A 14597-nucleotide genomic window follows, 5' to 3' on the forward strand; every position below is an offset into this window, starting at 1 on the left:
GATATCATGTTGATATATTATATTGATATTCAAAAGTATCAAAACATCAGTGATGTGTATCTCAAAAACCTGATATGATAGCTTGTGATTATATATATATATATATGAAATCACTGTAAAAAAAATCTTCATAAAGAGCTGGAATTTCCCAGTAGCAAACAAAAAATATTTTTTTGTAGACCAGTATCGTGTGCCGCCTGATTAACCCATATAACCATTAAATGAACAAGTTGAAACTTTAGGGATTTTCATCATTCTTTTGGGAATCACTCCAGATTCAATAAGCGTCCTTCAACATTTTCCTGGTTTTCATCAAACTGCTTACTCAGTGATTAAGATTTTCTTCCTCCAAGAACCCCATGGGTGCCATCTGGTGCCAATACCCTGAACTGTACAAGCAGGTCAGACTGTCTTCTGTTAAAGTGACTTACTGTAGGTCGACTGAAAGCTTTGATAATCTGTAAGATCTCAGCACTCACAGCTGCATCAGCTTTCTGGAAGGGTCTTTTCCATCATTTCGTAGTGAATCTGAACTCTGTGGTGATGTTGGAGAGAGTTTTAAAGAGCGAATCAGGTAGCCCTTTGGATGGTTGGACTGAAGGTATTGTGAAGTTTTCAACATGCTGGAAGAGACAGAGAGTGAGTGAGAGTGATCAACATCTATTACGAAATGGGAGCTGAGCAGAGCAAAGTTGGTAGCCATAAACATCAGAAACAAAGTCCAGCAGCATACTTGGCATTTCTTGCTTTATAGGCATTCCTCATGGCATGAGATGGGATCAGATGTTGGATTATAAAATAAATCAAAAAGTATGCAGAGAACAAGGGCTCATCTGTAAGTTGTGTGTAAAGGGGTGTCACTATTTTTCATCTTGGTGTCCAGTAGTCTTCTACCAGTCCTACCAAACAGGAACTTTGAGCAGGAAAAAAAGAGGTTGACTACCGTTTAAGGACCTCTATTGTGCGTCTTTCTTTTGTATCGCATTCAAATGGTCTTCATAAGTATGAAGAGATTTGCATGGATCTGAAAGCTCTTTTAAAAATCATTCCTAGTTACTGTAATCAAAAATAACAATGGGTTTCCATTTGAGCTTCTGAACAGTACATTTGATAGCAGTTGAACAGTGGAAACCCAAGATAACAGAGGCAAATATTAGAAATGTGAGGCAAATCATGGCAAGCTTCTGGAAAAGGATTTTAGGAACTGGGCCTACGTGCAACTGATAGAGGTGCCCTTCACTGGCGGTGGAAATCTGCCAGTCAGCAGAAATGCTGGAGAACAGGAAAAAAAAATCCACAGTAGACAGCAGGACTTTGCACAGCAATGTCCACGTCTACAGTGATGTTTACGGAAGGATACCCCAACATGCTTATTCGTATATGTTATCTGGAGTCCGGAGTCTACAGCAACAAATTAATTTGGCTTACATGCGGCAAAGAACAATTAGATGGTTCACTATGTGCAACATTATAAACCATTTCAACGCCTCATGCGTCTGAACTCAAAGTAGGGGTGACTGAGACTGCAAATGTCACCCAGACAGCAGCAAGCCTGTGCTTATGATGGTTAGCCCACCTACGGCCGAAAAGTCTGTCAAACACATTCAGAGAATTCAGAGAGCATTCAGACCCCTTCACTTTTTCATAATATGCTACATTGCAGCCTTGTGCTAAAATCATTCATTTTCTTATCATCATTCAGCACTTAATACCGTAGAACATCACATTTCTTAAAAATACTGTAAAAAAACTGAAGGTTCTCGCTGTCACAAGTATTCAGACCCTTTATTTGGTACTTCATTGAAGCCCTTTTTTCAGCGATTCCAGTCTGGAGTCCTCTTGAGTTTGATGGTTACAAGTTTCACACTCCTGGATTTGGAGATTTTCTGCCATTCCTCTCTGCATATTTTCTCCAGCTCTGTCAGGTTGGGTGGACACCGTCAGTGAACAGCTGTTTTCAGGGTCTCTCCAGAGATGGTTGATTGGCTGTGCCATTCAAGGACTTTCCCAAATTGCCCGTAAGCCACTCCTCTGTTGTCTTTCCTTTATGCTTAGGGTCAGTGTCCTGTTAGAAGGTGAACATTCAGCCCAGTCTGAGGTCCAGAGCACAAGATTTCATTAAGAAGATCTCTGTACTTCACTCTTTTCATTTTTTCCTTGATCCTGTCTAGTCACCCAGTCCATGCCATTGAAAGGCAACCCCACAACATGATGCTGTCACCACCATGCTTGGAATGGTACTGTACAGGTGATGAGCTATGCCTGGTTTGCCACGTATGATGCCGATCTTGGTTCATCAGACCATCGAATCTTGTTTCTCACATTATAAGCATCCATCAGAGGCCTTTTTGCAAACTTCATATGTGTTTTACTGAGGAGAAGCTTCTATCTGGCCACTATGTCATAATGCCCCAATCAGTGAAGTGCTGCAGTGGTGGTTGTTCTTCTGGAATTATCTCCCATCTCCTTGTAGGTTCTCTGGAGGTCAGAAAGAGTTACCATCGGGTTGTTGGTCATCTTTTTTACTATGGCCCTTCTCCCCCGATTGCTCAGTTTAGCCTGGTGGCCAACTCTAGGAAAAGTCACGATTGTTTCAAACTTCTTTCATCTACAAATTATGAAGGCAACTATGCTCTTTAGAACCTTCAATGTGCAGGAATTTTTTTTTTTTTTTGTAGCCATACCCAGATCTGTGCATTGATGCAGTCCTGTCTCTAAGCTCTGCAGGCAATTCCTTCAACCTCCTGACTTGGTTTTCACTCTGATTCACATTATCACCTGTGGGACCTTCTATAGCCAGGTGGGTGCTTTTCCTAATCATGTCTGATCAATTGAATTGACCACAGCTGGGCTCCAAAAAAGGTGCAGAAACATCTCAGTCAAGATAAATAGAATGGGATGCACATGAGCCAAGTATCAAGAGTCATAGCAAAGGGTCTGAATACTTGAGTCGATGTGATACTTCAGTTTTTTATTTTTAAGAAATGTAAACAAATGTCTAAAATCCTGTTTTAGCTTTGCGTTTCTGGAGTATTGAGTGTTGCTTGAGGAGGGAAAAAATGAATTTAGAGTGACATAAAATGGGGATAGAAAAGAATCACTCCTTTAAAAATATTCACATTTTGTTGCTTTACAGTCTAAAATCTGTATTATTGTCCACATATTGCATATCTGTAGCGAGAGTAGGGAGCAGGTTGAGGAGACCCTGGAGAGGTGGAGATATGCTCTAGAGAGGATAGGAATGAAGGTCAGTAGGAACAAGACAGAATACATGTGTGTAAATGAGAGGGAGGTCAGAGGAATGGTGAGGATGCAGGGAGTAGAGTTGGCGAAGGTGGATGAGTTTAAATACTTGGGATCAACAGTTCAGAGTAATGGGGATTGTGGAAAAGAGGTGAATAAGAGAGTGCAGGCAGGGTGGAATGGGTGGAGAAGACTGTCAGGAGTGATTTGTGACAGACGGGTATCAGCAAGAGTGAAAGGGAAGGTCTACAGGACGGTAGTGAGACCAGCTATGTTATAAGGATTGGAGACGGTGGCACCCACCAGAAAGCAGGAGACAGAGCTGGAGGTGGCAGAGTTAAAGATGCTAAAATGTGCATTGGGTGTGACAAAGATGGATAGGATTAGAAATGAGGACATTAGAGGGTCAGCTCAAGTTGGACGGTTGGGAGACAAAGTCAGAGAGGCGAGATTGCGTTGGTTTGGACATGTGCAGAGGAGAGATGCTGGGTATATTGGGAGAAGGATGTTAAGGATAGAGCTGCCAGGGAAGAGGAGAAGAGGAAGGCCTAAGAGAAGGTTTATGGATGAGGTGAGAGAGGACATGCAGGTGATGGGTGTAACAGAGCAAGACGGAGAGGAGAGGAAGATATGGAAAAAGATGACCCACTGTGGTGACCCCTAATGGGAGCAGCTGAAAGAGGAACAGTCTAAAATGAAAAACATTCAAAAGTATTTCTTTCTATTTACTCAATGCAACCTAGAACATCCAAGTCAAAGATATAAGAGCAACAGTTCAGAAAAATAATAATAAATACAAAACCAGGATCACTGAGACTGATAAAAGTATCACCTCCTCACCAACAATACTTGTAAACTCAATCTAGGAAGTGATCACCTTCTCCATTGCACACCAAGCTAATTGGCTTCAATTGCAATCCTTGTGATCAGTTCGGCCATTCATGGAGCATTCCAGTGCTTGGAAGTGCAACTGAAAGCAAAAAATCAGCTATAGGTGGCAAGACACTGTCAAAAGATCTCAGGGATAAGGTTGTGGACAAGCACAAGTCAGGAGATGGGATACATAAAGATCTTAAAGGCTTTATCAGTCCCTAGAAGCACACAGTAAAGTCCATGATCAAAAAGTGGAAACGGTTTGGTACTACTAGGACCCTCCCTGGATCAGGCCGTCCCTCCAAGCTGCATGGAAGAGTGAGGAGGAAACTGGTCAGAAAGGCTATAAAGAGGCCAACAGCAACTGTGAAAGAGTGACATGACTTTATGGCAAATATCACAAATGCTCCACAAATGTGGATTGTATGGAAGGGCTGCAAGACAAAAGCCACACCTCAAGAAAGGCTACATCAAGTCTTGATTGAGTTTTGCCAAATTGAACTTGAAGATTCCGAGGCCAAGTGAAAAAAAGTGTTGTGGTCACATGAGAGCAAAATCAAACCATTTGGCCACAACACCATATGATACACCTGGCAGAAAGCCAACACACCACACCTTCAGTACAGCATGGAGATGGGAGCATCTTGCTGGGACCAGTGCACTTGTCAGGGTAGTAGGAAAAATGGATGAGGCAAAATACCATCAAATTCTTGAGGAAAACCTGTTGCCCTCTGCCAGAAAGTTGGAAGAAGGTTCACTGTCCATCATGACAATGATTTGAACAGTTCTGTAAAGACGAATGGTCAGATATTGCACACTCTACAGTATATGTGCAAAGTTAGTATGGAAGAATGCAAGACTGCAATTAAAGCACATGGTGAATCCACAAAGTACTGACCCTTGGTTCCTTTATCAATTCAAACTTTTACCAGTTTTTTATTATTATTTTTCCAAACTGTTGCTTATATATGTTTGACTTGGATGTCAGAGGTTGCATTGAGTAAATAAAACTGAAAACATATTCTTGTGTTTTCATTTTAGGCTGTACAGCATCAAAACGTAAATATTTTCAGAGGCTATGATTCTTTTCTATAAACACAGTAACATTACATGGCATTGCATCCTCAAACCCACTTAATCCAGTTCAGGGTCACAGTGGACCAAAGCCCATCAGTGCAGCACTAGGAGCAAAGTGGGAATCTCCATCTTATTTAAAGGAAAGTGTTTTGGTCTGAAAAGTAAGACAAATAAATGGAAGACTCTTTATGATTTTAATAGTAAATAATAGGCTTTGATGTCACAAATTCCCAGCTGCTCCAATCTTTCCCAGATTTTATAGCAATCTTCTTCAAAAATCCTGACCTGTGCCCCTCTCTTACACTCTTCCTTCTCTGTCCCCTATTTACCTGCCAAATGAGTTTCCATCCCATAATCTTTTCTGGGGTCAGGCTGGCTTGCCTTCTTACCTGGCACACCAGGCTAGATCTCCCTGTCGTGGCATCTTTTGGAACAAGCTTATTTGTAAACCCCATTTCCAAAAAAGATGGGACACTTTCTAAACATGCAATAAAAACTAAAATCCTACCTTTTTTTTCCTCCATATTCTCCATCTCCAACTACTTTGAACATCATTGTTATTATTATCTTTGTTGTGAAGCCTTAGCATTAGTATCAAAACAAAACATCTTCATGATTTAAGGAAACCATAAATCACCTTCATGACGGCCAGTTTGTGGCTTGGGGCTTAGTAAAATCGTGACGTCATTCATTCTTAAACGTGAACTTCTACTCACTGTGAGTGGGCGTAGGGTGCTTTGTAAATGCTTCTCATTTCCTACTCTGAGGTAGGACAAATTCTTATTCTAGTCAGACTTGAGTGCAATTCTCAGGAGTAATTCTGAGATTCCTGATAAATATGGGTACTGGAGGGGCTTCTGTGCTCCAGCAAGCTTTAGGGCTACATTGTCATGAGATGGGGTTCACAACAACCATCATTTTAATTCAAGGTATTATAATATTAAAATCGGAGCACCTTAATTAGGTTCAAGATTAGAAGAGCATCCCCTCTGAAATCAAGCAATGAGAAGAGGTGTGGGTTCATTAGGATGGTACGTCCAGATTCCTACACACCGTACCCTAGCAGTGGAGACTGACTTTTGGAACATGGAATATCATAAGCCAGAGCTTTTAGAACATATTGTGAAGAACTGATTAAAAGTAAGTCTTGATATAGTTTTTTCTTTTTTAAGTTTAGTTTTAAATTTGTAAATGAGGCCCTGGTAGGAGTCAGAATATGGCTGGGTGCTCCACATTGCATTTGGGTCTTATGTAGGCAGATAACTCTCTAATGCAATATTGTGAGAAGCTAATAAAAAGTAAACTGTTCAAGATGGTGAATTTTTTAACATTTCCTATGTTTGTAACAAGTTTCTATTAGCTTATGACAAATGTGTTCTGAGATTTTTCAGGTAAGGCAGTTCTACTCTCTAATCATGACACCACAGAGTGGTGACATGTTGTCTGTTAATCAAACAAGTCAGAATTTCACTGTACTCTGCACATGTGACAATATTGACCCCATAAAGCTCAGTTCAGTTCACTTGCCTCTATTCAGGCATTGTGTTGGGGTGGCATTGAACTTTAAACCACCAGATGGCTGCAAGATCCCCAATACACCCTTAGCCTGCCTTTGCTCCAGCTGTAAAATAAAAGTGTAGACAAACAGCTGCATTGTGTCTGGTTCTTGTACATCAACTTAAATAAAGGTGGGAGACAAATGTGTTGCTGCATTCAGGCATGCATTTGGCACAGGACAAGATGGCTCAGGGCCTACTGAGACAACACACCTTTTACACTCATACTGTGATTGACATGGATGGACTAGCACCCAGACATTCATTGATGGAGAGCCAGGATGGATTAGCAAACCCACCAGAATGAGTGTTGTTTCCTGCCTCAATAGCCACAACCCAGATGGTGTCCATAAGTGGAGCTGCAGATTGCATCTGCATCATTAGTGTAAACATACATGGGTTATAGTGAAGTTTTGGGACTCACAGCAAAGTCTCTCTGATAAGGAATCCATAGTATGGTAAAACACCATAAATACATCCTGCTAGGGACAGCAGTGTATAGTGGTGGTTAAGCTTTTACTGCTTTGGGACTCATAACATGAAAGAAACATTTGAATAGCACAGGGTATCTGAATATTGTTGCTAGTCAGGTGTAAACCTTTCACTGCACCAGTGTACCTGTAAGAAAATATGATTTTAGGTGGTTCAAGGAACACAATGCATTTAACTTAGTACAGTACCCTCCCAGTCAGCAAATCTCAATTCAACAGACATCTTTTAAGATTAGATGGAACAAGATAATCAAAGTGCTCTTCCAGCAGCAGATTTTCATTCCCATTTCTTCTGTGCTGCACTCTGGGCTCTTAATTAAATCCTTGTGTTGGGGAACAAAGTCTGTTCTGGTGTCAAATCAGGAACCAAATCACTGCCATTCACTTGTTCTGTTAAAATCTGTCAAATTGATAACTTTGATAGGTTCGTGGAACTTAAGGACAGATTTATGTTGTTTGGTTTAGAGCTCTTTTAATTGTGGTGATCAATCTTGTAAACCTGTCTCATCCCCCATACTGAAGTTTACTCGATTACACTGATATATCTTCAAAGTTGCTTTGTACGAAAGTGTCTACTAAATGAATAAATGTACATATAAATGAAAATAAAATGTTGAGGTGTACATACTCAATTGCCACTTGGTGCAAAAATGAGGCCTCTTTTTGTTGATCCTTTCCAGCATCACCACTTGCGCTCTGCACCAGGTCCATAGAAATAACAATGAGGTTCTAAAATCCTTATTATCTTCAGAGGCAGGTGTGCATCACACCCCTCACTGGTTCTAGGGATCTTCAAGATCTTTTGTATGTCTCTAGAATTCTTCAAAAGTCTGCCTGATGCTGCTTAATTGTTTTAGAAGATGGCTACAGGGTTATCTTCAATAAATCAGACCACAGGAGTCAAGTGGGAGTTTTGAAGTAAAATTCACATTTTGCTAATCCATATAAAGGATGCTGCCATCTTCAGCTATCAACAAAAATTTTAAGTAGTAACTGCAAGGCTGAGACTAATTTAGAAATGAGATTTACTGAAAGGTTGCTAACCTTGCTGTTCATTGCAGCATAAGGAGATTCACGATGCAGTATGACACTGGGTTTGAGCCATTCCACCGTCAAAAGTAAGTTAGCTGTTTTGGGCATTTGGTAAACACGTCTCCAGAGTGCCTCTTGCTAGTTAAGTACTGAACACAGCTCACTGGAAGAGAATCTGGGACAGAATGACAAACTGAACAGATTATATCACACAACTGGTCCTAGAATCCCTTAGGAAAAGCTGGGATCTGTTGCTGGAAAATCTTGTGTACTCTGGTCTGAATTTGTGACAATAAGCATGACAAGGAGGAATAAAACAAGAGGCTGGCTTAATTGACAGTGAAGGCAGTACATAATTATTTTTGATTCTTCTTCACCAGATGCCAGCAAGTACTGTATCAATAACAACTCAAGCATAACAGACCCATTCTTCTCATGCACACTCACTTGCCAGAGAAAGTACTCGCAAACCAACATCACGTGCTGTCTTTTGAACTTTATTAAGTATACATTGTTCAGTGCACAATTAAGTATGATACAGCATCTCCTGGCTGTGTTTCATTGGTCTCATCTTGTTCTTATACATCTCCATACAGAGAAAGTAGAAACAGCTGTGAAATGAAGCGAGCTCCAATCTACAGTTACAGCATATACATTTATATATGTATATTATAATACAATAATCCAATTTCCATAAAACAGAAACATCAAGAAAATAATTTTAAAAATATAAAAGAAAATTAAATCTCACAATCCCACACAGGGAATTTCCATCTAAACAAATCTGGACCTTTCTATTGTCTGTTTCAGTCTCATAAATATTATACAACCACACATACACACACACACACAAATGTGTATGTGTGTGTGTGTATATTATACATATTATATATATATATGTGTGTGTTTGTGTGCACCAGAACTAAGCAGCTGAATGTGATTGGGAACAAGTCCACAAATGCACTGTAAAACAAGGTGTGCCGTGCATCTACCCCTTAGAAACCTGGACCACGTGAATACATATTCTATATTGTCAGCAAGATAAGAACTGCATCTCTGAAGGTTTGGCTCTACCATTCCATTATTCTCTTCAGTATTTCCGTCTTCCTTTCAAAAGACCAAAAAGCTGGGGGTCATCAAAAATTAATGCTAAATGGACCTTGTCCTGGACTCTTTAGTTTTCTTTAATCATGCACATTAAACAACATACTGCACAGCTTGCTCATCCTATGTTCAGCTACAATACAAAAAGATCCAGAATGCTTTGTTTAGTTTTGAGAAATAGAGAAAGCTCAATGACCATAAACAGTCTTTCAATTTGCTTCCCCAAGCCACGTTTCCACCTCTTATCACTCCATTATATTCCCTTTTGGGACACTATGCAAGCTACAAATGTGTATAAGCCTTTTCCCCTACAGTCACTAAATCCTGCATCACCAACACCCAACAAGACTCAACTCTTGACTGCTTTCAACAACCCAAAAGCTTGTAGATCAGATCAACAAACTGCTAATCACCACAATAATGAAGTGAATTCTGTGAGGTCTTCAGAAAAGGCAACATATACAACAAGACCAAATTCAAGTTGGACTTGAATTTAATAAAAGTCCAAATTTAGTGACTTAGAGGTGAAGCTGCCCTTACCTTATGCTTTCAAAGCCACTTTGACATGGAATGCATTTGCAAAGAATCAGTGTGTTTTCTTCAGCCACTATACATTTGTCAGGTATGAAAAATATGAAAATAAAAAATATAATAGAAAAAATGAAGAATGAAGAACAAATGACAAAAAAAAAAAAAAACAATTATCGTGCAGGATACACTGACCTGAAATTGCTAATATAGTGTAAAAAATTCTGAAAAGACAACGCATTATATGCAATGAATCTTCATTGATTTCTATTTTCCTTTTGACACTGTTTCATAAAACATTTTAGGTTCTGTCAAACAAGATGCAAAAGTTTAGAAACTGTCATAAGACATGGCTAACACTCTAATTATCAATTACCTGATCCATAGTAAAGGTGTGGACTGAATGAAGTCCTTACAAAAGAACAAGTCAGCAGGAGGCTATTAACCTCCACATTTAATGAATACATTATAAGCAGCTCATCTTCAAGAATAAAAGGCATCAAACAAAACTTCACAAGGTGGTGAACCCTTTTACAACATGATCTTTTGCTCAAAATATTCAAAAACATCATATGCAGTCCCATGTCCCTCTTCAGGAAAGAGACATTGCCTTTTGTATGACAGTAATGAGGTACTCAACAAAACTGGTTCTTATCTAACAAAAAGCTCTATTGTTAGTGTACTCTTACGTTTCTGCATAGAAAACTCCATTCTCCAATCATATTATAGTATACGCAGAATCCAGAAAATAACATATAATATAGAAATTAACTTCTATGGTTAACTACTAAAACAGTTAAAAGGTCTATCGTGAGCAGAAAGGTTCAGAAAGTTGTGTTGGTGATGAACCTATAATAGCAAGGAGTTTCAGCACTTTCAGAAAGGCAATTAAAACATTTGACAAAGGCCTACTGAAGGTGAAAAATATAGCATGTGAACACCAAGATACCATACTTTGCAGATAGACTGTCAGTCAACAAACCCTAATTGTACTAATCAGGCAGTAAGATCTTTTGTACTTTTCTAAAACTATGATCCATGACAATGACATTTCAGACCTTCATCCTAACCTTAACCCGTCCAAGGTGTTTCTGTCCAACAGCCGATAACACAGCACTAAGGTTCCAGCAGACTCCTGTAAAACTGCAATTGGAAAGAAAGCAAAACTAAAGCCAAATAAATCCATCTCAACTCAGAAGCATTACTGAGTCTGAGTGCTCACAAACAGCATACGGGAAAGGACATATCTGATATCAAGTTAGAGCTTCAATAACCTTAGAAAGGCCTATAGAGTGTTAATATAACTTTCTTCAGAGCTCTACTACAAAGCTCAAGTAACCTTCCACTATTAAAATTAAACGTTTTACCTTTAAAACCTGACCACTCATGACCTATACTCCACCATGGCATTGTGTAGATACACAGACTGGTCTAGAAGGCAGAAACATACAGCGGAAGCTTGTCATCAAACAACACATGCCATTTACCCACTTAGAGAGAAAATACAGACATAAAAACATGCAATTGAGTAATCTATGCAAGGCAGACTCTAAATATAAGCTACTGTTAGAAATATTTTTGGCTAATAAAATAATTCAATAAATTAATAAATAAGTTAATAAATATGATAAATAAATAACAGACAGACAAATAAATTAATATATATCTATAAGTACAAATGTAAATAAATTAAGGCATATAATCCTCGCTCTAGATTAGCAAAGCACAGCACAGATGCTACTCACTAGTGACAATGGCACATTGCTGTGGTTTTGGGCAAATATCCACTGGAAAAAATTTAGCCCCAACCCCCCCCCCCTTTTGTAGGAATATTAAAAGTAATAATAATAATACAGAGTATACAAATAATCCATTGTGGATTACAATGCCAGCATCCCTCCCTACATTAAAGCAGGGAAAAATATAACCCTCTCCCTCAAAATGATTAGCTCCAGACTGCTGCTAACATCTATTTCCAGCATTTCAAAACAAGGTGGCTTTCATTCAAATGGATTTTTAAATGATCCACTATTCTGAAGCCTGGGGTTAAGCAGTCCTTTTTAAATAAAGAACTATATGAGGGCAGCAACAGGGCACTGAGGAGAGAGGGAGACACCAAAAAAGACAAAAATCACGTAAACCAGGCTCAAAATAACAGCCTCCCACGCAAAGTGATTCACTCATGGTGTGGGGCCTCTGCCTCTTGATACCACCTATACATAAAAACTAAGTCAACAAAGGGATGCTTGTCACCCTCACAAAACAAGCACCAGCCAACAGTATCATCCTATCCATACCTTCATAACAAGTTAACCATTTCTTTTCAATACATCACAACAGGTCTACCAAGTACCCACGACCACTTCCTTTTCAAACATGTTGCAAGTTCTTTAGAATGTGGGGAACACATATCTAATTCTCTCCAGACCACACTAACATATCTTTAAAGCCAATCCGTAACCAGTCCATCCCTACCTATTTCAATAAGATCAGACATGGTAGAACTGACCTGCCATTCTCACAAACAAGGGCCACCAAGTCTCTACATTTTAAGATCGTGTTAATGCTTAAGAACCCTTTCATTACAATCAGAAAATAAAAATGCCACCAGAATCACACTTGATTTAAAACAAAAAAAAAAAGTGAAATATCCAGGCCACAGCAAAGCGAGAGATGAGCTTCACACCTCAACAGTGTTCCCACCGTTTCACCTCTGCATCATTAATAAAAAGGTTGCCTGAAGCAAACAGTGGGGCAAGATCTCTTCCTCCCAGTAATTTCCCTGGAGTTGCCTGAATAAGGCTGCCAAAGAAGGAAAAACCATTTGTTCCCATAAGTTGAGACAAAAATCTCAGGAGAAATGTTATGGGTTGTTTCTGATTTCCAAGTGCACACAGGTCCTACTTCTAATTTGAAGGTGAACCTAGTCCAATTGAGAAGCCTATTGTGTTTCATAATGCATATTCACAGGTTCAGTTTAAGGTTATACCAAATGCCGCTTGCAAGCAGACTTTTCCCTCGTGAATTTTTGACTAGATGTCCAATGAATTGATTCATAGCTGAGTGCACCAGCACCCACTCGCAAGGCATAAACCCAAATGGGTAGCTGAAAACAAAGGATACACCCTGCATTTTGTTGGCTGCTGCATGTAATAAAAACATACAGATAGAATTTGGTATGACAGTGAAGCCAAATACAGCACAGACCAGAACAATGTACAAAGAAGGTGAAGCAGGGAGACGATCTACTGTATTCCAAACTCAGGATTAGCTAAGCGAAGATGAGAACAAATTTAAAAACAAATCGCCACATGTCCCCGTCTTTGTAAACACAGCCAGATGCTTCATCTTACATGTTGGCACCTTTATAAGCATGGCACAGTGTAGCGATACAAAAAGCATCCTGGCAACAGACCGGGTGAGCCCTTCTATTGTGGCAATGGCACTCCTTTTACAACATCAGCATCTCCCTCCTAGAAAGTGTGATATTCAAATTCAACACCTCTCTTGGCACATGAACCAAAGTCAGAGAGGAAATATAGCTCTTCTCCCAAGCATGGCTACTGGACACTTGCAGAAGTGACTATGGTTACTTGAAGCAGTAATGAAGCACTGACAGACAAGACCAAACAGTAAAAACCACTCCCTCAACCCCCAACCCTGCCCCAGCCACCCACTGGGAGAGACCCATAATGAAGAAAAGGACCTCTGCACAGCATTAGCCAAAAGGTTTGGGGAAACTCTCTTCATGTTGAAACCCAAATGAAGATGAACACATGCAAAATACAGTACATTACATATGACATACTAAGCAGCATATTCAGTCTCCATGTCCTTTAATGGACCGCTTCAGTCCCTGACCCCTCCTAAGCAACCATGTCAGCTGGTTACTGCAGCACGCCAGAATTTACATGTAACACTTCTCTCAGGACCAGATTTTTGGATTCAAAATGTAGCCCTCGCATTTGCACACTTTCTATAATGGCACATGGAATTTTTTTTTTTTTTTTTTTTTTACAATCACTTCACTTCTACTGCACAGTAAAGACATTTGGCACCTTTGTAGAACAGACATTGTAAAGCTAAACACTTGTTTTTGTTTTCATTTGAAGCTCATTTTTTCTGAATGTAATTTTAATGTTGCACTACTGGCTGGGTCACAGGCATTTCAGATACAGCATCCCCTTTGACTTAATAGAGAAAACACCTTTTTTGGGACAAATAAACTTGCTGCTAGGTCATGGCAGAAGACTGGTTCTGCCTCTCATTTGGCACAAAGAGAAAATGTAAAACTGAACCCTGAAATCTGTACATTCATCAAATGTAAACATAAAAACATCTCTCAGATAAAGAGATGATTCAGCTACACAGCACCCCTTACAGGCAGGGAGGACTATAGCAACATAAAGGAAAACTCTAGCTATACAGAGAGAAAGTGACCCCAATTAATATTGGGAACTTCAAAATTCACAGAAGCAAGAGCTAGATGGCAGCACCTACAGTCGAAGAGAGCTATATCTCTGCAAGAGATAACAAGGAAAGAGTACAAGAGTACAACCAACACAGGCAAAGAGATCTACAGATATAAAGACAAGCTACAGCCATCAAGATTACAAATTTTATATATATATATATATATATATATATATATATATATATATATATATATATATATATATATATATATATATAT

The 14597-nt window shown here is 39.3% G+C and overlaps 1 long non-coding RNA gene across 1 annotated transcript; it reads right to left on the minus strand.

Annotated features, from left to right (window-relative positions):
* Positions 1-8036: 8036 nt before the first annotated feature.
* On the minus strand, positions 8037-14516 carry LOC127527157 (uncharacterized). Its single transcript, XR_007934455.1, has 2 exons — positions 8285-14516; positions 8037-8207 (listed from the first exon to the last, which is right to left on the minus strand). It is a non-coding gene; the product is annotated as an uncharacterized LOC127527157 (long non-coding RNA).
* Positions 14517-14597: the final 81 nt, after the last annotated feature.

This window comes from Erpetoichthys calabaricus, chromosome 3 (assembly GCF_900747795.2).
Source record: "Erpetoichthys calabaricus chromosome 3, fErpCal1.3, whole genome shotgun sequence".
Taxonomy (NCBI): Eukaryota; Metazoa; Chordata; class Cladistia; order Polypteriformes; family Polypteridae; genus Erpetoichthys; species Erpetoichthys calabaricus.